Below are 15,930 nucleotides of genomic sequence, written 5' to 3'. Positions count from 1 at the left end.
TGCAGACAGCTCTGCGTCAGAGGTGCCGAGTTTGCTCCGCCTCTGCCCCGTGGTTTTGCCTGTATTTCTGTCCAACACGCAGTAGCTGCTGGTGTCCTCTGTGAGGCTGGTGCCTGAGGAAAAAATAGGCTCTCTCAGGCGGAGGTGCTGGTTGCATGCAGCTCAGGCTCAACTCTACCTCCTTCTCTTAGTGCTTATGGGCAAGTAGGGGTCCGCTCATGGCTCTGACTCCTAGGGTCCCTGATCTTGGAGGTTGACTCACAGCTTCAACTCCCAGGGTCCCTCCCTGATCTTGGCAGGGGGCCGGGACATTGACTTAAGCCCTGAATTTCTACTTTAATGTCTGCTCATGCCACAGGAAACCCACAGGTCCTTGCCACACCGAGCAGTGGGCATCCCCCTCTCTGCCCCACTGTCTCCCTGTCCCTTTCTCCACACTCCCTGGAAATCTCCCTGACTCCAGGGGAGGGCAGGGGAGGTGGTCCAGGGCATTCCAGGTCTTGTAGAAGGGAGGCTGGGCATGCATTCTGCATCCCTCCCCAGACTTAACGTCTTGCGTGTCTCGCTGGTAAATGCTGTCCTGCCAGGTTGGTGTCTCCAGCTGCTGGGGCTATGGGAGGTCCTAGGAGTCCAGGAATCCGACCTTCTTTGAGATGGTCCTGGAGAATTTAGTCCTTTTGTTCTCTACAGTGAGCTTGTGGAGACTCTGCAGGGAGACGGTGGGGTGTGTAAGGGCCAGACCTCACGGCATCCTGCTATATGAGGTCCTAGCCTGTGCCGGGCACTGCCAGGGGCTGCCTAAGCACCAGCTGGTGATGCTTCCCACGACTCTCAGAGCATGTTTTGTTATCCCCATTTTGTGGATGAGGAAACCAAGGCTCAGACAGAAGATGGCTTGTTAGAAGTGACACGGACTGCACGTGGCAGAACCTAAACATGAATCCAGGTCTGCCTGTCTTCAGAGCCCGAGGCGATGGGAATCGGTTGTTGGCAGCCACGCAGAATCAATTCCTCATTCTCTGGTCACAGCACCCTGATTTCTTTGGGGGAGCAATGACCTTTTCCCCATTGGGTACAGTCTTGGGGACACCCTCAATTCAGGTGGCCTGCCCGTTCTTAGACGGCTGACCCATCTCGACTTAATAGGACCGTTGGTCTAGAACAGAGATACAGTGACAAACATCCCCCCTTCTGGCAGTAAAGCCACGAACGATAATGAACAGTCGGAGCACGTGCACTCCCGCCCGGCTGGGAAGAGCTGCTGAGCAGCCCGGGCTCCCGAGGCTCTGGAACTGCCGCAGTCCTGCCCCCTGGTAGACCCTCGTTCTCTGGCTCGCCCATCGCTTCAGCGAACTAGCCGATGTCCCACTGACCCCGTCCGTCCCCCACGTTATTTGCTCACAGCTGGTTTCCGTTGTTGTCATTCAACAAGCCTACCTTGTACCCCAAGCGTGGTGCCAGGGGTCTGGCTCTTTGCCTGATGGGAACCCCTCTATGCTCCATGTCTCCATGAGTTATGACCTGAGAAGCATGCAGGCCAGGACCTGACACTCGATGAATACGATCACTGTTCTCTCCTTGGGCTCTCTCCAGGGGCCGGCTGGGGCACGGGGCCTGACCTTCCAGGGCGCGGGGTGAGTTTGGGGGAAGCCGGCCCGGTTGCAGTCTGCAGGGCATTCCAGGGTCCCCCAGTCTGGGGGATCATCTTGTTCCGCATTTCTCACCAGCAAGAGGCAGGGGAAGGCCGCTGTCGCCCTTCTCCCCATCACCATCGTCATCCTCAGCGTCATTGTGAAGAGTGACCATCATTACTGTTGGAGCGCCTACCGTGAGCTGGGCCCTTTATGAGAGGAAGGACAGCCCTAATCATGAAAGCAACAGCAATATATGGCGCCACGGTTACTCTTCCCAGAACTCGTCTGTGGCGGCGTATGCCCATTGTATAGATGAGTAAGTTGAGGCAGGGGAATGTTGCTGGGGACACATGGAAAGTCCTAGGTTCCACTCGGCGTCATTCCACCCAGCAGTGGCGGTGGCTGCTTTCTCCTGATTTAATTCCAGGCAGACACGGAACTATTTCATTCTTCCCGAGACAGCAGTTTGACCCACAGGAGAAGCATATGCGCTCCTCCTATTAATGTGGTTTCTCTCCTGCTCCTTGTAAAACATCATCCTGACTCTGTGATGCTAAAGGGATCTTCACCTCCCCCCCGGTCATGTCCAGATCCTGGGGACGAATGGCGCTCTCCTCACCAGGGCTCCCTATGCATCGATGACTCCCAGACCCCTAGCTCCCATCAGACCCCTGTCCTGAACTCCAGACTCACACCGCCAGCAGCCTTTGCACCTCCAGCCGAATGTGGATGGACATTGCAAACTCCACGCCCCTGGGCCCCTGGTCTCCTCCAGCCTCAGGCCCCATTTCTCCTGTAGCTCCCTCCGCTTTGATTACTGGTGCCTCCCTCTGTCCCTCTCGTGCCCAGTCCCAAAGCCCTGGAGTCCTTGTTGGCTCCTCTCCCTCCTTCACCCCACATCTAACCCATTAGGAAATCCTATATTCACAATCGATCATTTCTCTCTGCTTTTGTCCTGGTTTGAACCACCATCCTCTGGGGCTTGGATTAGCCCATTGGTTTCCTAATTGGTCTTCCGGCTGCAATCCCAGCTCTACCTCTGTCTGTTCCCACTGCAACGACCGAAATGATCCTTTTAAGACATAAGTCAGACCGTGTCACCGTGACTCTGCATGAGCCTGGGTGGTGACTCCCCATTTCACTCCGGGTGAAATCAAAGGTTCGAGGTCGCCTCCGGGACCCTCCCTGACCTGGCCGCATGTCTTACAGCTCTCCTCTGCCTACTCACTTCGGCCACCACGCTGACCCCCTTGCCATCCCGCTGCACCCCACGCCCACCCCTGCCTCAGGGCCTTTGACCTGGCCGCTCCCTCTTACCCCGGATACACGTATAGCTCACTCCCTCATTTTCTTTGAGTCTCTGCTCAACAGGCTCCTTCCTGCCTGACCACACTAGGATTGCATCACCCACACCCCACCCCCAAAACTCCCGAGCCCCTCACCCTGTTCTACTTTTTTTCTGTTTTGTAGTACGCACTGCCTTCCAGTAACTTATACAATGCACTTAAGGAGCATTAGGATCGATGTTTATTGTCTGACTCCTGCTACCAGTATGTTGGCCCCCCGGGGTGAAGCTCTTTGCCTGTTTTGCTTACCCACATGACACAGGCTTCTGGTACCCTGCCTGGCACATAGTGGACACTCTATGAATGACTTCCTTGTCACTTTCCTCTGATCCTCGACTTGCTCCCTGAAACTGGGGACCAGGAGAGCATCAGTTCATTGCACTGTACTAGGTATTGTGAAAATCCCCAGGAAACCAAGTGATCCTGCCGGGTAGACTGCTGACCTGGTCCCTGCCCCCACTTCCAGGCTCATTCCAATCTTGTTCTCATCTTTAGGCTCTATCAGTGGTAAAGTCCTGGCAGGGCCCTGTGCTGTCATACCTCAGGGCCTTTGCATGTGCTACTGTGCCTCTTTCACCCGATGGCCTCCTAGGTGTCATTCAAAGCCCTGGTTAGGTGTTGCCTCTTCCCTGAGGTCCTCCATGATAGTCCCACCCTCACCCTCAAAGTCCCGAGAGACTCCTTCCTTCCTTCTTCTGGGTGACTTCTGTACCTCACGTGCGTTTCTCAGTGTGTGGGTCCCCGGTCTCACTGGGGCTCATCTTCAAGTCTGTTGCACCATCAGACTGTGAGCTGCTTGAAGGCAGAGGCTGGGCTCTGTGTCCCGAGCTGGTCCGGAGCCTGGCACACGGCAACTGTCTCACCAGGGTTTGTGTGTTGCGGACGATAGAGCAAATCTGACACGAGCCAGGAGAGAACAAAGACTGTTCGAAGACCCTTTCAAGGTCACCGGTTGGCAGGGGATGAACAATGTCTTATTATTTGATCATTTATTTATACTCTATTTTCAACTAGGATTTGAGGCAGCCTGAGATGAAGGGCACAGATATGGCAAAAACAAAGCCCTGTGTCTCCAACACCTTCCTCTCTTCCTCAACCGGCTCTTCCTCACTGGCCTATAAACACACCCCAGCCTCTGTTCTCTTAACAAAACCACCCCAACCCTCTGCAGCTCCCTGTCCCTCTGCAGCCGGCACTTCTCGCCGGGCCTCCGATGCTTGTCCTCCTCATTCCACCTGCTTACCTGTCAAATGAGCAGCTCCTAGTCAACAGCGGCCGCCTGTTACTGAACACAGTGGACACTTGCAGACTTAGATCCCATGAGCTCTGGTAGCACCAGACCTGCTGACATCTCCCCCCTCCTCCAGTCCTTTGCCTCCTTTGGCTTACATGCTGCTATTCTCTCGAAGTTTCCTTCTGCCGCTCGGTTCCTCCTCCCCAGCCCCCTGGCAGATGGCCTTCCTCTGCCCGTCCCATGAACATCTGTGCCCCCAGGACCCCCTCTCTGCTCCCCCTACACACTTTGCCTGAGCAGCTTTCTGTTCCAGTGACTGCGCTCAGTTAGGGATTAGTTAGGGTCATTCTAGAAACAGATGCCCCCTAACCTCAGTGGCTGAGCACAGGGTTTCTGTCTCACTTACATAAAGTCCATTTGGCAGCAAGGGGAGGGAGGGCGGGCTCTGCTCCCTTTGGTCATCTAGGAACGCAGGCCCCTTTCACTCGCCTGCCCCTGCCCCAGGCTCTGTCCTGCGGGAGGAACGTGCCTCCGGACCAGGGCGGGTGTCACAGACAAGAGTGTGGGGTAGACCACAGGGCGAGGCAGGTGGCCCCGAGTCCCCGACTCAGCCTGTCCACTTGGTGTCCCCACCACTCGGGACAGTCACCCTGTGTCTCCGAGCATCCTTTTTCTCTGGCCGGAGAGGAATGTGCCACTCACCTTTGGGCTGTTCTGAGGCTCCTTGAAAGCACGGACTCCTCATGTGCTGATGAGGGAGTCCTCCGTGCACAGGGACAAGCTTCCTGCACTCACATTCACACGTTTCTTGGGCCCAGGAGAGACCTGCCAGTTGGCTGATCCTAGGAGTTGGGCATGTCGTTGGAAGAAGGAATCCAGAACCAGCCATGGGTGGCTTGCTGCTGGGGACTGTGCAGGGACATCCCGGCCAGAGGGCAGCTGTGTGCCCGGCTCCTCCTCTACACATTCGTGGCCCAGAGGATGGACTCAGCCTTCCCGCCCACGCTCAGAGACTGTGTGGGACGTGCGGCACGGCTGATTGTCAAATCCATCACCCTCAGTCAATGGCATGACAGTGGGCATGTGTCACTGGCTCATGAAGCCAGACAGGCTGGACCCGCTGTCCTCTGTAAGGAAAGGGGAGCTGACATTGATTGAGCATCCACTGGGTGCCAGACATTCTCCTAAGTGTTTTACACCCATGCTCATTGAGTTCTCACAACAGCCCTGGAAGGAGGGGTGGCTCAGCACCCCCATTCACAGACTTAGACACCAGGACTTGGGAAGCTTAGCATTTGAAAATTTCAGTAAAAGCACAGCGACGAGGAAGCTGCCCAAAGATCGCGTGTTGCCAAGGTGCAGTGGCTGATGTTAGAGCTCTCTCACCTGACCCACATCTTTGACTCTCTTAGGACTGTAAGACAGAAAGGCAAGAGGCATGGACGGGGGATGGGAACACCTGGGTTTGAAACCTAGAGTCCACCCCTCACCAGATAAACCATGTTGTACAAGCCACTTCTACCTCATAAAGTCTCAGTTTTCTCATCTGTCAAATGGGCATGATTATGCTGATCTCCCAGGGGCAGCTGAACAAACCATCAAGGTCTGTTGTGGAAGTTGTCATGTCCTGCTCAGATATTTCTTAGGGGCTTCTGTTTACTCTGGCTCCTTCCTCGGAAGCCTCTTCTCTGCAGAGCAGCTAGAGGGATTATTTTTTGGAAACAGAATCAGTTCGTGTCACATCCTTGCTTAAGACCTTTAAATGGGTTCACATGTGTTCCAGGTACCCTGCATGATCTGCCTCTGCCTCTCTCGCCCGGGCCTACGTCTTGCCCCTGCCTCTGCCTTTAGCTCTCTCTCTCTCCCCCCAGCCCCCTGGCCACCTTTCAGTTCCTTTACCGCACTGGGCTCTCTCCTGCCCCAGGGCCTTTGCACATGCTCACTCTCTCTCCCTGGAACACGCTTTTCTCACACTCTTCATGCTCTTCACCTGGCAACGCCACTCCTCCTTCAGATTGCTGTAGAAACTTCATACTCTCAGGGATGTTCCTTTCTTCTGCCTCTGTCTCAATTAGGTTCCTTGGCCTCCCTCTCTTGTATGACTCTGCATGCTTCTGTACCCCATACAATCTGTCCTTGCAGTTTTACTTGTGCATGTGGTTTGGTTTGGTTTTGATGTCTGTCTCCCTCTCAGAATGTGAACCCCATGAGGACAGGCCCCTCTTCTGCTCTGCCCACCATCACGGGGGCTGGCACAGAAGGGCATTTGACACTTGGTGTTGAACGAATGGAGATGCTTCCTGCTGTTTCCCCAGGATGCCCACAGCTGCTGTCTCAGTCCTGTGCTAGAAAGCGTGAGTGCTCGGCAGCGTCTGCCTCAGATGCAGTGGCTAACAAGCAGTTCCAGAGCTCTTTTCCCATCTCGGATCTCTCTGAACCTTCATGATAGTTCAGCTTCGATTTCTTCATTTGTAAGATGGGAGTAACTGGGTTGGAAGGTTCGATGTGGTATGGAATGGAGGTGTCCAGCCCAGTGAAGATATTTTAAAAATGCTGTTCTGGCGGTGCTTCGGCGGGGCTCCCGTCAGTGAAGCATCGGACTCCCGATTTCAGCTCAGGTCATGATCTCGGGGTCGTGAGATCGAGCCCCACCTTGGGCTCTGCACTCAGCATGGAGTCTGCTTAAGATTCTCTCTCTTCGGGGCGCCTGGGTGGCTCAGATGGTTAAGCGTCTGCCTTCGGCTCAGGTCATGATCCCAGGGTCCTGGGATTGAGCCCCGCATCGGGCTCCCTGCTCAGCAGAGAGCCTGCATCTCCCTCTCCCTCTGCCTGCCACTCTGCCTACTTGTGTTCTCTCGCTCTGTCAAATAAATAAATAAAATCTTAAAAAAAAAAAAGATTCTCTCTCTTCCTCTCCCTCCGCCCCTCCCCCTCCTCGAGCGCTCATGCGCACTCTCTCTCAAATAAATAAATAAGTCTTTTAAAAAATTTAAAATATTAAAAAATTAAAAATTCTGTTCCATCCCCATTTTACAAATGTCCTCAGTCCCTCTGTGAGAGGTATTTCTCCCATTTTGCTGATGAGGATGCTGAGCACTAGAGAAGTTTAGCGGTTAGCCCAAGCACACAGCAGCAAGGCTGGGCACAAGATGGGGTTCTCTGCATTTTGTGTGAGACCAGGCTGCCTCGTCCACCTGCCAGCCATGGGGAGCAGTCCCAGGCCCCAAGGAGAAGCAGCAGGAGCCTCTCGTACCGCAGCCCGCTGGTCCCAGAAGAGCCTCTCCTGTCGCCGTCCCACGTCTCCTCCTCACAGCTTCCCTCTGCAGAGTCAGCCCCAGGTGACCAGGTCTCCTCTCCCCAGGACCACTGGGACACTGCTCGGCAACTGACCTATATTCCTCTCCAGTGCTATTTGCCGCCTGAGTCCCCTCCCACCCAGTGCACAACCCCACCCTGCACAAACACCGCCATCCATCCAAGGACGTTGTAAAAATAAAATGATCACAACCTGGCCCTCTGGGAACTGTGGCTTTACAGCATGTCCTGCTCCGAGGGGGAGGCATTCACAACCTGGTTCGCAATAGAGAAGGAGGAACAGATATAGGGGGGCCTTGGGAGGAGAGAGGGGAAGCAGGTACTCACCCCCTCGCAGGGGTGGGGCAGATGAGGCACGGAGGACAGGGAGGAAGGGCAAAGGGAAGGGAAGTCAGCAAAATGGGTGAGAAGAAGTCTCAGGGACCCCGGGGTAAACAGCACCAATGGAGCCTCAGAAAGGGTGCTGAGTGGGTGGAAGCAGAGCAGAGAAGGGGCCTGGAATAAAGCCAGCGGAAGGGGAAGAGCGGGACGAAGGGGGCAGAAGACATGCAAGCGGCCAAAGCTGAGCACCCAGGACAGGGGACTGGGCTTTTGTGGGGAATAGAGACTGAAGGCGTGAGAGAGTCCACGACCAGCCTAGAGGCTGCAGAGTCAGAGGCGAGGGCCGGTTGGCAAGACAGAAAGCCAGTTCAGGCCGGTGGGGGCACCTGGGGCCTGGGGCACCGAGGGGACCAGCCTCTGCAGGCTGCACAGACGTCAGCCCCAGGGCTGGCAGGTGCAGTTTGTAAAGCCGGCTCCTGCAGAGGCTTCTCGGGCTCCACCTACCCGCCCCGGCCCCAGACAGCAGTCCAGGGAGGTCCCCTGCCCTCCAAAGGCCTCGGTCCCTCAAGAGCATCCATGAGACACTTTTACTCCCTCTGAGGTCTTAATGAAAGTTTTCACAGTCACACCTTGGATTCACCTTTAAGCCGTTTCCCTGATAGTGGCCCGGCTTTCATCTTTGCCTGGACCTCATTTCCTCTTGTGGACAGATTTCGAGAAAAGTCTTCAAGCCCAGCAACTCCTGGCTCTGTTATGCTTAAAGGTCTGTTCTTCAGCATCTCTTACTGACAGAGGCAAGACTGCACCCAGGGCTCTGTGTTCTCAAAGCCTGCCTTCTTGCTGAGAGACACTAATGCCTCTCATTACAGTGGAGCGAACGGAGATGCCGGGAAGTCCTGAAGGAAGGAGAGGGGAGCTGACGCAGGAGGGAGAAGGGAGGGCGTCCGGGCAGGCCTACTATATGGACAAGGCCATGGCGATGGAGAGGGAAATGCACATGGTGGGGGGCACAGCGAGGCCTCCAAGAGGGCCGCACCTTTCGATCCCTCTCTGCTGCGCCTTATCTGTCATATGTCGGTTCCTACCTCCCCGTCACTCAGCACCACCTTTTCTGCCCCGTTTGCAGCACCAGCCTTTCCACATCGGCCACCCTACATTCCACTCCTCCGTGGGCTGGCTCACAGAGGTCCCGCCCTCCCCAAGAACGCCCCTCCTCATCTTGCCCCCCCTGGACAGTGACTTCCTTACCCACCAGGGCCCAAGAGGAGCGTCACCTCCTCCAGGAAGCCTTCCATCATAGTTAGGACTCGTGAACTGTTATAAAAACACACCAGCGCCACAGTGGCTTGACAAACAAGAGTGTATTTCTCACTCAGAGCGCAGCTGAGTGAAAGTTGGCCGGGTTGAGGGGTGTAGGCTCTGCTCCACAGTGATATGGGGGCTCAGGTTCCTCCTGCAAGGGCTACACCATCCTCTAAGGCAGAGATTGACAAACGGTGATCTGTTTCTGTAAATAAAGTTTTATTGGGACGTAACCACGCCCATTTAGACACATGCCCTCTGAGGCTGTGTTAGTGTCACCACGACAGCTGGGCTGAGAAGCCGCGACAGACCACAGGCTCTGGAGGCCTCGGAAGAGAGAGTAGGGACGTTTCGATGGGCTGGGCCATGAAATACTGGGCATCGCCTGTGCCCACGTTCCAAGTGACCCCACCGTGCTGCCGGGAGCTGGGGGATGGTGAGCACACGGCCCTGTCCTCCTCACCTTTCCTCTTTGGCTTTGCGCCCCTTCTCCCCCTGCTCCCTGCACGCAGGCCCCCGCGGGATGGGAAACCCTGTGTCCATGAAGGCCGAGACTGTGTCTGTCTTGTTTATCACTGCCTACCCCAGGCTCAGCACAGAATATGTATTCTGGAAATAGTTACTGAAGAAAGGAATCGATTGGTCGGCACGTGTGCGCCTGGAGCGCTTCGTAAATACCTCCGGTCTGGCACAGACATCGCTGTCTTATACTCACTCCATGCCTGTGCCCCGCCCCCCGTCTCTGTTCCACCATTTTCTCTCCAGGCAACTCGTGTGTGCTTACACTGTGCCAGGCCCCGGGCATGACTTTGTGAACAGAACAGATCCAGCCGTGTCCTCAGGGAGCTTCTAGTCCAGCGGGAGGGACCGGCCAGGAGCAGAGAATCGCGCCATCGCGCCGATAAATGTAAAGGGGCAACAGGGATCGCGTGCTCTGAAAGGAAGGGGCCGAGCGGGTGCGCTGAGCACATCCAAGGAGAGACGATCTAATGCACGATGCAGGGAGGGCCCCCCGAGGACGTGACGTTCGGGCTGCAACTCGAACCACATGCAGACATGAACCAGATGGAGGGAGGGTGGTGCCAGGCAGGGGGGAGGGAGGGCCCCGAGGTCAGAGAGAGCATGACCTCCCAACGACAACGACATCATTCACATCATGACAGCTTGGACCCACTGAGGGCTTACTATGTCACAGGCCCTGGATTAAGTTCTTTCTGTGTATTATGTCATTAATCTGCAGGATGCTATGAGAGAGGTACTCACCAGGGCACAGGCTGCCAACATCCAGCCCCGACTCCTTCAGTCCACCGCAGAGGTCCCCCGAGGACGGTCCTCCTACTTCTCCGAGCTTCCTGTGCGGCCCTGCCGCCTGCAAGGGGCCTACTTCCCGGGTGAGCCCTCGGCAATGACACCTGAGAAGCGGGGTAGGGGGAAACAGCCCCGCTTCCTTGCCCCCGGCGGGGACTTCAGTGGCAGTCCTGCCACGGCCTCTCTGAGCGCTCCCCCCACCCCGACATGGAGGCTCTGTCGCCCACAGGAGTAGCCCCCATCGGGGCACATGTCACTGGCTTTTCTCCCTCCCTCCCTGCGCTCCTGGGATCACTCTCAAATAACTACTTGCTCCTGAACACTCGTCTCAGGCTGTTTTTGGAGTAACCCAAACTAAGACACTGTAAAGTGTCCCATTTCATAGATGAGGAAGCTGAGGCACAGAAGATTTAAGTAAACACAGAACTGATGGAAGGTCTTTGAAACTAAAGCACTGTGTGTGCGTGTGTGCATGTGTGTGTGCGTGTGGGCGTGTGTGTGTGCGTGCGGGCGTGTGAGAGTGCGCGCACGTGCGTGCGCATGCGATGGAACAGAGGCCGGTGAGGCGGGTGTGCAGGCCGGGACAAGGATCTGGGTCATTAACTTAGCGGCGCAGGAGGCTGTTGAAGTGCTCTATGCAGACCAGTGACGCCTTTGGATTGAGGCCGGGACAGAGTCACCGTGGTGACCCAGGCAAACTTGGGTCAGAGGCGCTAGAGCACATGCAAGGGGGTGGTTGGCAGTCACTGCGGGTGCCCTGGGGACCCCCCCAGGGCAGGAACACTGAGCTCACTCATTGGTCTCTGGAGCTCTGTGGGGCCCCATGAGAGCCAGGGAGTGTCTGGGTGTCTGAGGGGCTTGGTTCCCGGCACCCCTCCCAGAGGTCATCTCTCCAGGGGGGAGACACACTTGGTGTCCCAGCTGCTCCCCCCCCGCACCCCTTTCCTGCCCTCTTAGATCACAGAGACCCCCAGCTCCCCCCAAGCCCGGGACCTGCCTCGGGGGGGGGGGGTCTGTGCCTGGCGCCCGGCACCCCCTACAGCCCAGCTGGGGCCGGCAGCTGCGGCGGGAAGGCCAGCCGGGCCTCCTGACCGGGCAGGCCCCAGAGGCCGGCACGTGGCCGGCCGGGTGCTGGCTCTTTCTGCCCCGGGGCCCTGAGCGGCCCGCCACCGCCTGAGCAGATGGTCTTGGAAGCGAGTGTGGACTGAACGGGGTCAGGAGGGTCTGGCAGCTCATCTTCCCCTCTGTCTCTGCTGCGCTCCTCTGCCCTTGTCACCGTCCTGGAGAGACCACTGAGCTCGGCCGGTGGCGCTGCACAGCGTGGTGTGGTGGGTGGTGGGACCCGGCCCAGGCGTCCAGTGGTGCTGGGTGTGTGGGACGTGGATCCCGGGGGGCTTCGGGGCAGTGGTTGCAGGACTGGAGGGCGGGAGGGTGGGAGGAGAGTGGCAAGGGGTACAGGCCACCCGGCAGATGCCTCAGGGAGCCCCTGACGGCACAGTGAGCCCCTCACCGGGTGGCTTGTGGTGGCAGTCTCCACGGGGGTCCCCAAAGGACGAGGTCAAGGGAACTCGTGTTTGCTGAGAGGCTAGTCCTCAGCAAAGTGTTACCCTGGACTATCGCCTGCCTCTCACCACCGCTTCATCACCCTGCCTCTGCCCTTTCCGGGGGGACCCTTCTCCAGCCCCCATCCTGTGGGTTCCAGCTCCCAAAGTCCGGTGTTGATGATGTGGTCTTCGCTTGCACATCCTCCAGGTCAGCGGCTTCCCCGCAAGCCTGTCCTCTGAACATTCCCAGCTATACTGTCCTTCCTGCTCCCTGGGGCTCTCACTCCCTCTGTCTCTCATCCCCAAGGGTCAGTGGAAGCCTCCCTCGGGCCTTTGCTCTGCTTTTGGAACTCATTGATGGGTCCAGTGGTGGGTCAGTCCTGCGTGGGGCCCCTGGGGCCACCCATGCTGGGAGGGGGAGAGCTGGAACCCCGCCTTAGCTCAAGGCTCATATCTGAGAATCTGTTCACCAGTGTCCGGTGTCTGCTACCCTCTCAGAGTGGGGAGTGCCAGTACCTGGCAGAGAAGGGCATGTGGAAACCCCGGGAGAGTGAGGGCGGAGGAGGAGGCTCTGCTGAGATCTGCTACGGAATTGGGGCTGTTATTCCTCTCTGCCTCAGGACCTTTGAATGTGCTGTTACTGCTGGCTGATAGACAATTTCCCTGTGTCACTGCCCAACTCTTACTTGTTCACATCTCAGCATAGGGACTTTTGCTGGACAACCTCCTCCCCGATCTAAAATAGGCCTCCTTTGAAACCTAGTTCAGAGGGCTCTGGTCTTCCCCTTCAAGCAGCCTTTACAACTTGGTTATATGTGTGTTTGTAAACTCGCTTATTGTCTCTCCCTTGCGAGATTGCATGGAGAGGGGCCTTACTGATGCTGTTCAGCCCAGAAGATCCCGCACATAAAACAGGGCCTGGCACATAGCTTGTACTCAAAAGGCCAAGGTCAGTTGAGACACACTGTCCCTGTGCCTATAGCTGTTCTGTAAGCCCTCTCGCCTACTTGCTGTGCGTGGAGAAACAGAGACGTTAGAAGCACAGGACTGCTCGGGATTATTAGTGCAAGCTTGTCATTACAGAAGCCACCCAGGCTTGGGCCCTCCCGCTGAGGGACAAGGTGGACTTGAACCCAGGTCTTCTGGCCCCTAGTCAGGTCTCTCTAGCCTGCTCTGGGCCATGGTGGGCCACTTCCCAGTGGGCCGTCGTGGGGGACCCAGGCCTCCCAGCCCCAGAGCTCCTTCGGATGAAAGGTGGGGGTCAGCGGACTCAGCCCCTTGGGACGATATGGGACGGGACAGCAAGAGTAATCACAGTCGTAGCAGGACACGAACAGTGGTTCTTCCAGCGTGGCTGCGGGCTCTGCACGTACTGCTGCGTTAGGAATCCCCAGCGGCCATCGGGGGAGGTGAGATTGAGGCCCAGGGCAGTGAAGTGACTTGGCCAAGGCCATTCAGTGAGGAAGCCGCTGAGCAGAGATTGGAAGCCAGGGCCGTTCGTCTCCAGAGCCGAGAATGCTGTGAGGGGCCCACGGCTTTGCACTCCGCTTCTCCGAGCTGTGGCCACCTCCAGCCTGGGGAACAGGAAGGTGCTGAAGGAAGGCTGTTGCCAAGGACCTGACCTTCCTCAAGATGTTTCCTGAGATTCACAGATCCCCAAAGGCGGCTGTGGGCGTTCCTGGAAAGCTGTATTGGGGAACGAAGGTCACAGGCCTAGTATGTCTTCAGTCATTGAGGAAGAGCGTTGGCTTGGCCTCCTGGCTTGTTTTGAAGGTTCAATGAGAGGAAAGAGCTTGAAGGGGACTTGGGGAGATCCTGGCACAGAGCGGGGCTCTCAGGGGCTACGTCCTCCTGCTGGGCCCCCCCACTTGGCCCCAGAGCCCCGACCCCCTCTGGGAAAGGGAGCCACTGTTGGATCCACGAGGAGGCAAAGGGTTGGGGGCAGAAAAGGCTCACAGATGCCAAGAAGACCATCTAAGGTCATGGAAAGAGGCCTGGGTCGGAGGGACCCCAGGTTTGAGTCCTGACCCCTACCAGTCAGGTGAGTCACGTCACCTGCTGGAGCTCAGTTCCCTTTTGTGTGAAATTGGGTACAGAATGTCCACTTCAAAGGGTTGCCATACAAAATAAAATTGAGATAGGACGTGTGAACTGCCCCATACATTGTTCATGAAACTGTTTCTTGATCTTTGCTTGAGAACTTCCTTTTGTACCAGCAAGAAGCCACCATGACCTGGATCCTGTGTGCTCCTAATTTCAATACCATCTTACAAAGGATACAGCAGTTAAGAAAGTTCTGGACTCGTTCTAAACCCATGAACTCACCCAAGTTCTATGGTCCTGTCGTCAATGATTACAGTTGGAATGGCTCTGTTAATTGAAGATTGATGACTTTAATCCTTGGACTAGATCTTCTCTGAGGGCTTGTACTCGACAGATGGATGCAACAGCGGAGGGGGTGAGTCGAAGGCAAGCAAAGCATCATGATGTCCCCCTCCAGAGGGACCCTCTGACTTTACCCGGTCCGTAAGAGCCAGAGCCAGCCTGTCCTCTGCTTTTTGTGTAGAGCCAGGCCTCAAATGTATCTTAATTTTTTTTACTCTTCTCAAACCTGAAATTCCTGCCCTGAGCAAATGCCAGAACAGAACGTCCCCTGGTCTTCCGTGGTGGAAAGTCTTGCCCAAGTCCAGCCTACAACCTTCAGAACAGGGGCCCCTGGACTGTGAGCACAGTGGATGAAGCTTTCAGGATTTTAGGAAAACAGATAAGCTTTGAGCACAGCTGGGCTGCAGCTTCCTGCCGCACCCCCCCCCCCCCCCCCCCCCCCCGCCGCCTTCAGCCATGGCAGCCTGCTCCTGATTTCTCTGGAAAGGCAGCTCCTAATTAGAATGGATCGAAGAGTCTCTGCTCCAGCTTTGTTCTTGGTCTCGATTGAATCGTTGCTTTAGGACTTAATCTGGTGTAGTCGCCGGTGAGCTGGGACCCTTGGGTGTCTGAGCTCCTCTCAGGCTTGGGCAGGCTGACACTGGAGCGGGGGGGAGGGCTGTGGGGAGAGATGGGGGGGTGGGGTGCCCTGCTGGCACCCGGGGCGCACCAAGACCTCTACATCACCCCTCTCTCTGCATCCTGTCCCTCCAGCTCCTCTTCTTTTCTATTTTTCACCTGCTTTCTCTCCCTTTAATTTCCTTTCATTAACAACCCAAGGCTGTCCAGGAGGCCAGTCCCTGCTGGTGGGAGTGCAAATTGGTACAATTGCTCTGGAGGGCAATTTGTCAAATGCTATTAAAAGCCTTAAAAAAGTGCATAGGCTTTGACCTGGAAAGTCCCCTTCTAGGAATTTGTCCTAGAATATAATAATTGGACAGGGGTCCACAAATATGTTGCCCTCAATGCTTTTCATGAGTGACAACTTGGAAACCTGGAGCCCATCACAGGGGGCCATTAAAAATGACCATGTGATAAACCAGCTAGAAAGGAACACTTTGGAACTAATTGGAGAAATTTGAATCTTGCCTGGGTATTAGCTGCTCCTAAGGAATGGCTGTTAATTTTATCAGGTGTGATAATGGCCTCGCGATTGGTTTAGAGACACATGACAGGAGGGCTGATATTGGGTTTAAACTGTTAGAACAACAGTAACGGGAAGAAACAGTGCTGGCAAAATCTTGCAAGTTCTGAATCCAGTTGACAGGTTATTTGAGTATCCATTTTGGGGTATCTGTCCTAATTTTGTGCATGTTTTAAAATGTTTATGATTTAAAAAGAAATAAAATGATTGTGTAAAACCATATTTTTTTGATGTCCACAAGATATTGCTAAGTGAGAAGAGAAAAATCCCAAATAGCAAATATGGCATTACCAGATTTTCTGGTTTAAAAAATATACACGGAATTTTATATGCAAAAGAAAAAGGACGGAAGTACACT

General features: G+C 55.6%; 1 long non-coding RNA gene across 1 annotated transcript in view; it reads left to right on the top strand.

Moving 5' to 3' along the window:
* Positions 1–10,723, top strand: part of LOC113923161 — a 39,862-nt gene extending 29,139 nt beyond the window's left edge. The window contains exon 3 of the long non-coding RNA XR_003520195.1: positions 10,393–10,723. This is a non-coding gene — a long non-coding RNA (uncharacterized LOC113923161). The remainder of the gene's footprint in view (positions 1–10,392) is intronic.
* Positions 10,724–15,930: the final 5,207 nt, after the last annotated feature.

The sequence above is a fragment of the Zalophus californianus genome, chromosome 9 (genome assembly GCF_009762305.2).
Source record: "Zalophus californianus isolate mZalCal1 chromosome 9, mZalCal1.pri.v2, whole genome shotgun sequence".
Lineage (NCBI taxonomy): Eukaryota > Metazoa > Chordata > Mammalia > Carnivora > Otariidae > Zalophus > Zalophus californianus.
Note: the sequence above shows the minus strand (reverse complement) of the source record. Positions and strands in the feature narration are given on the sequence as shown.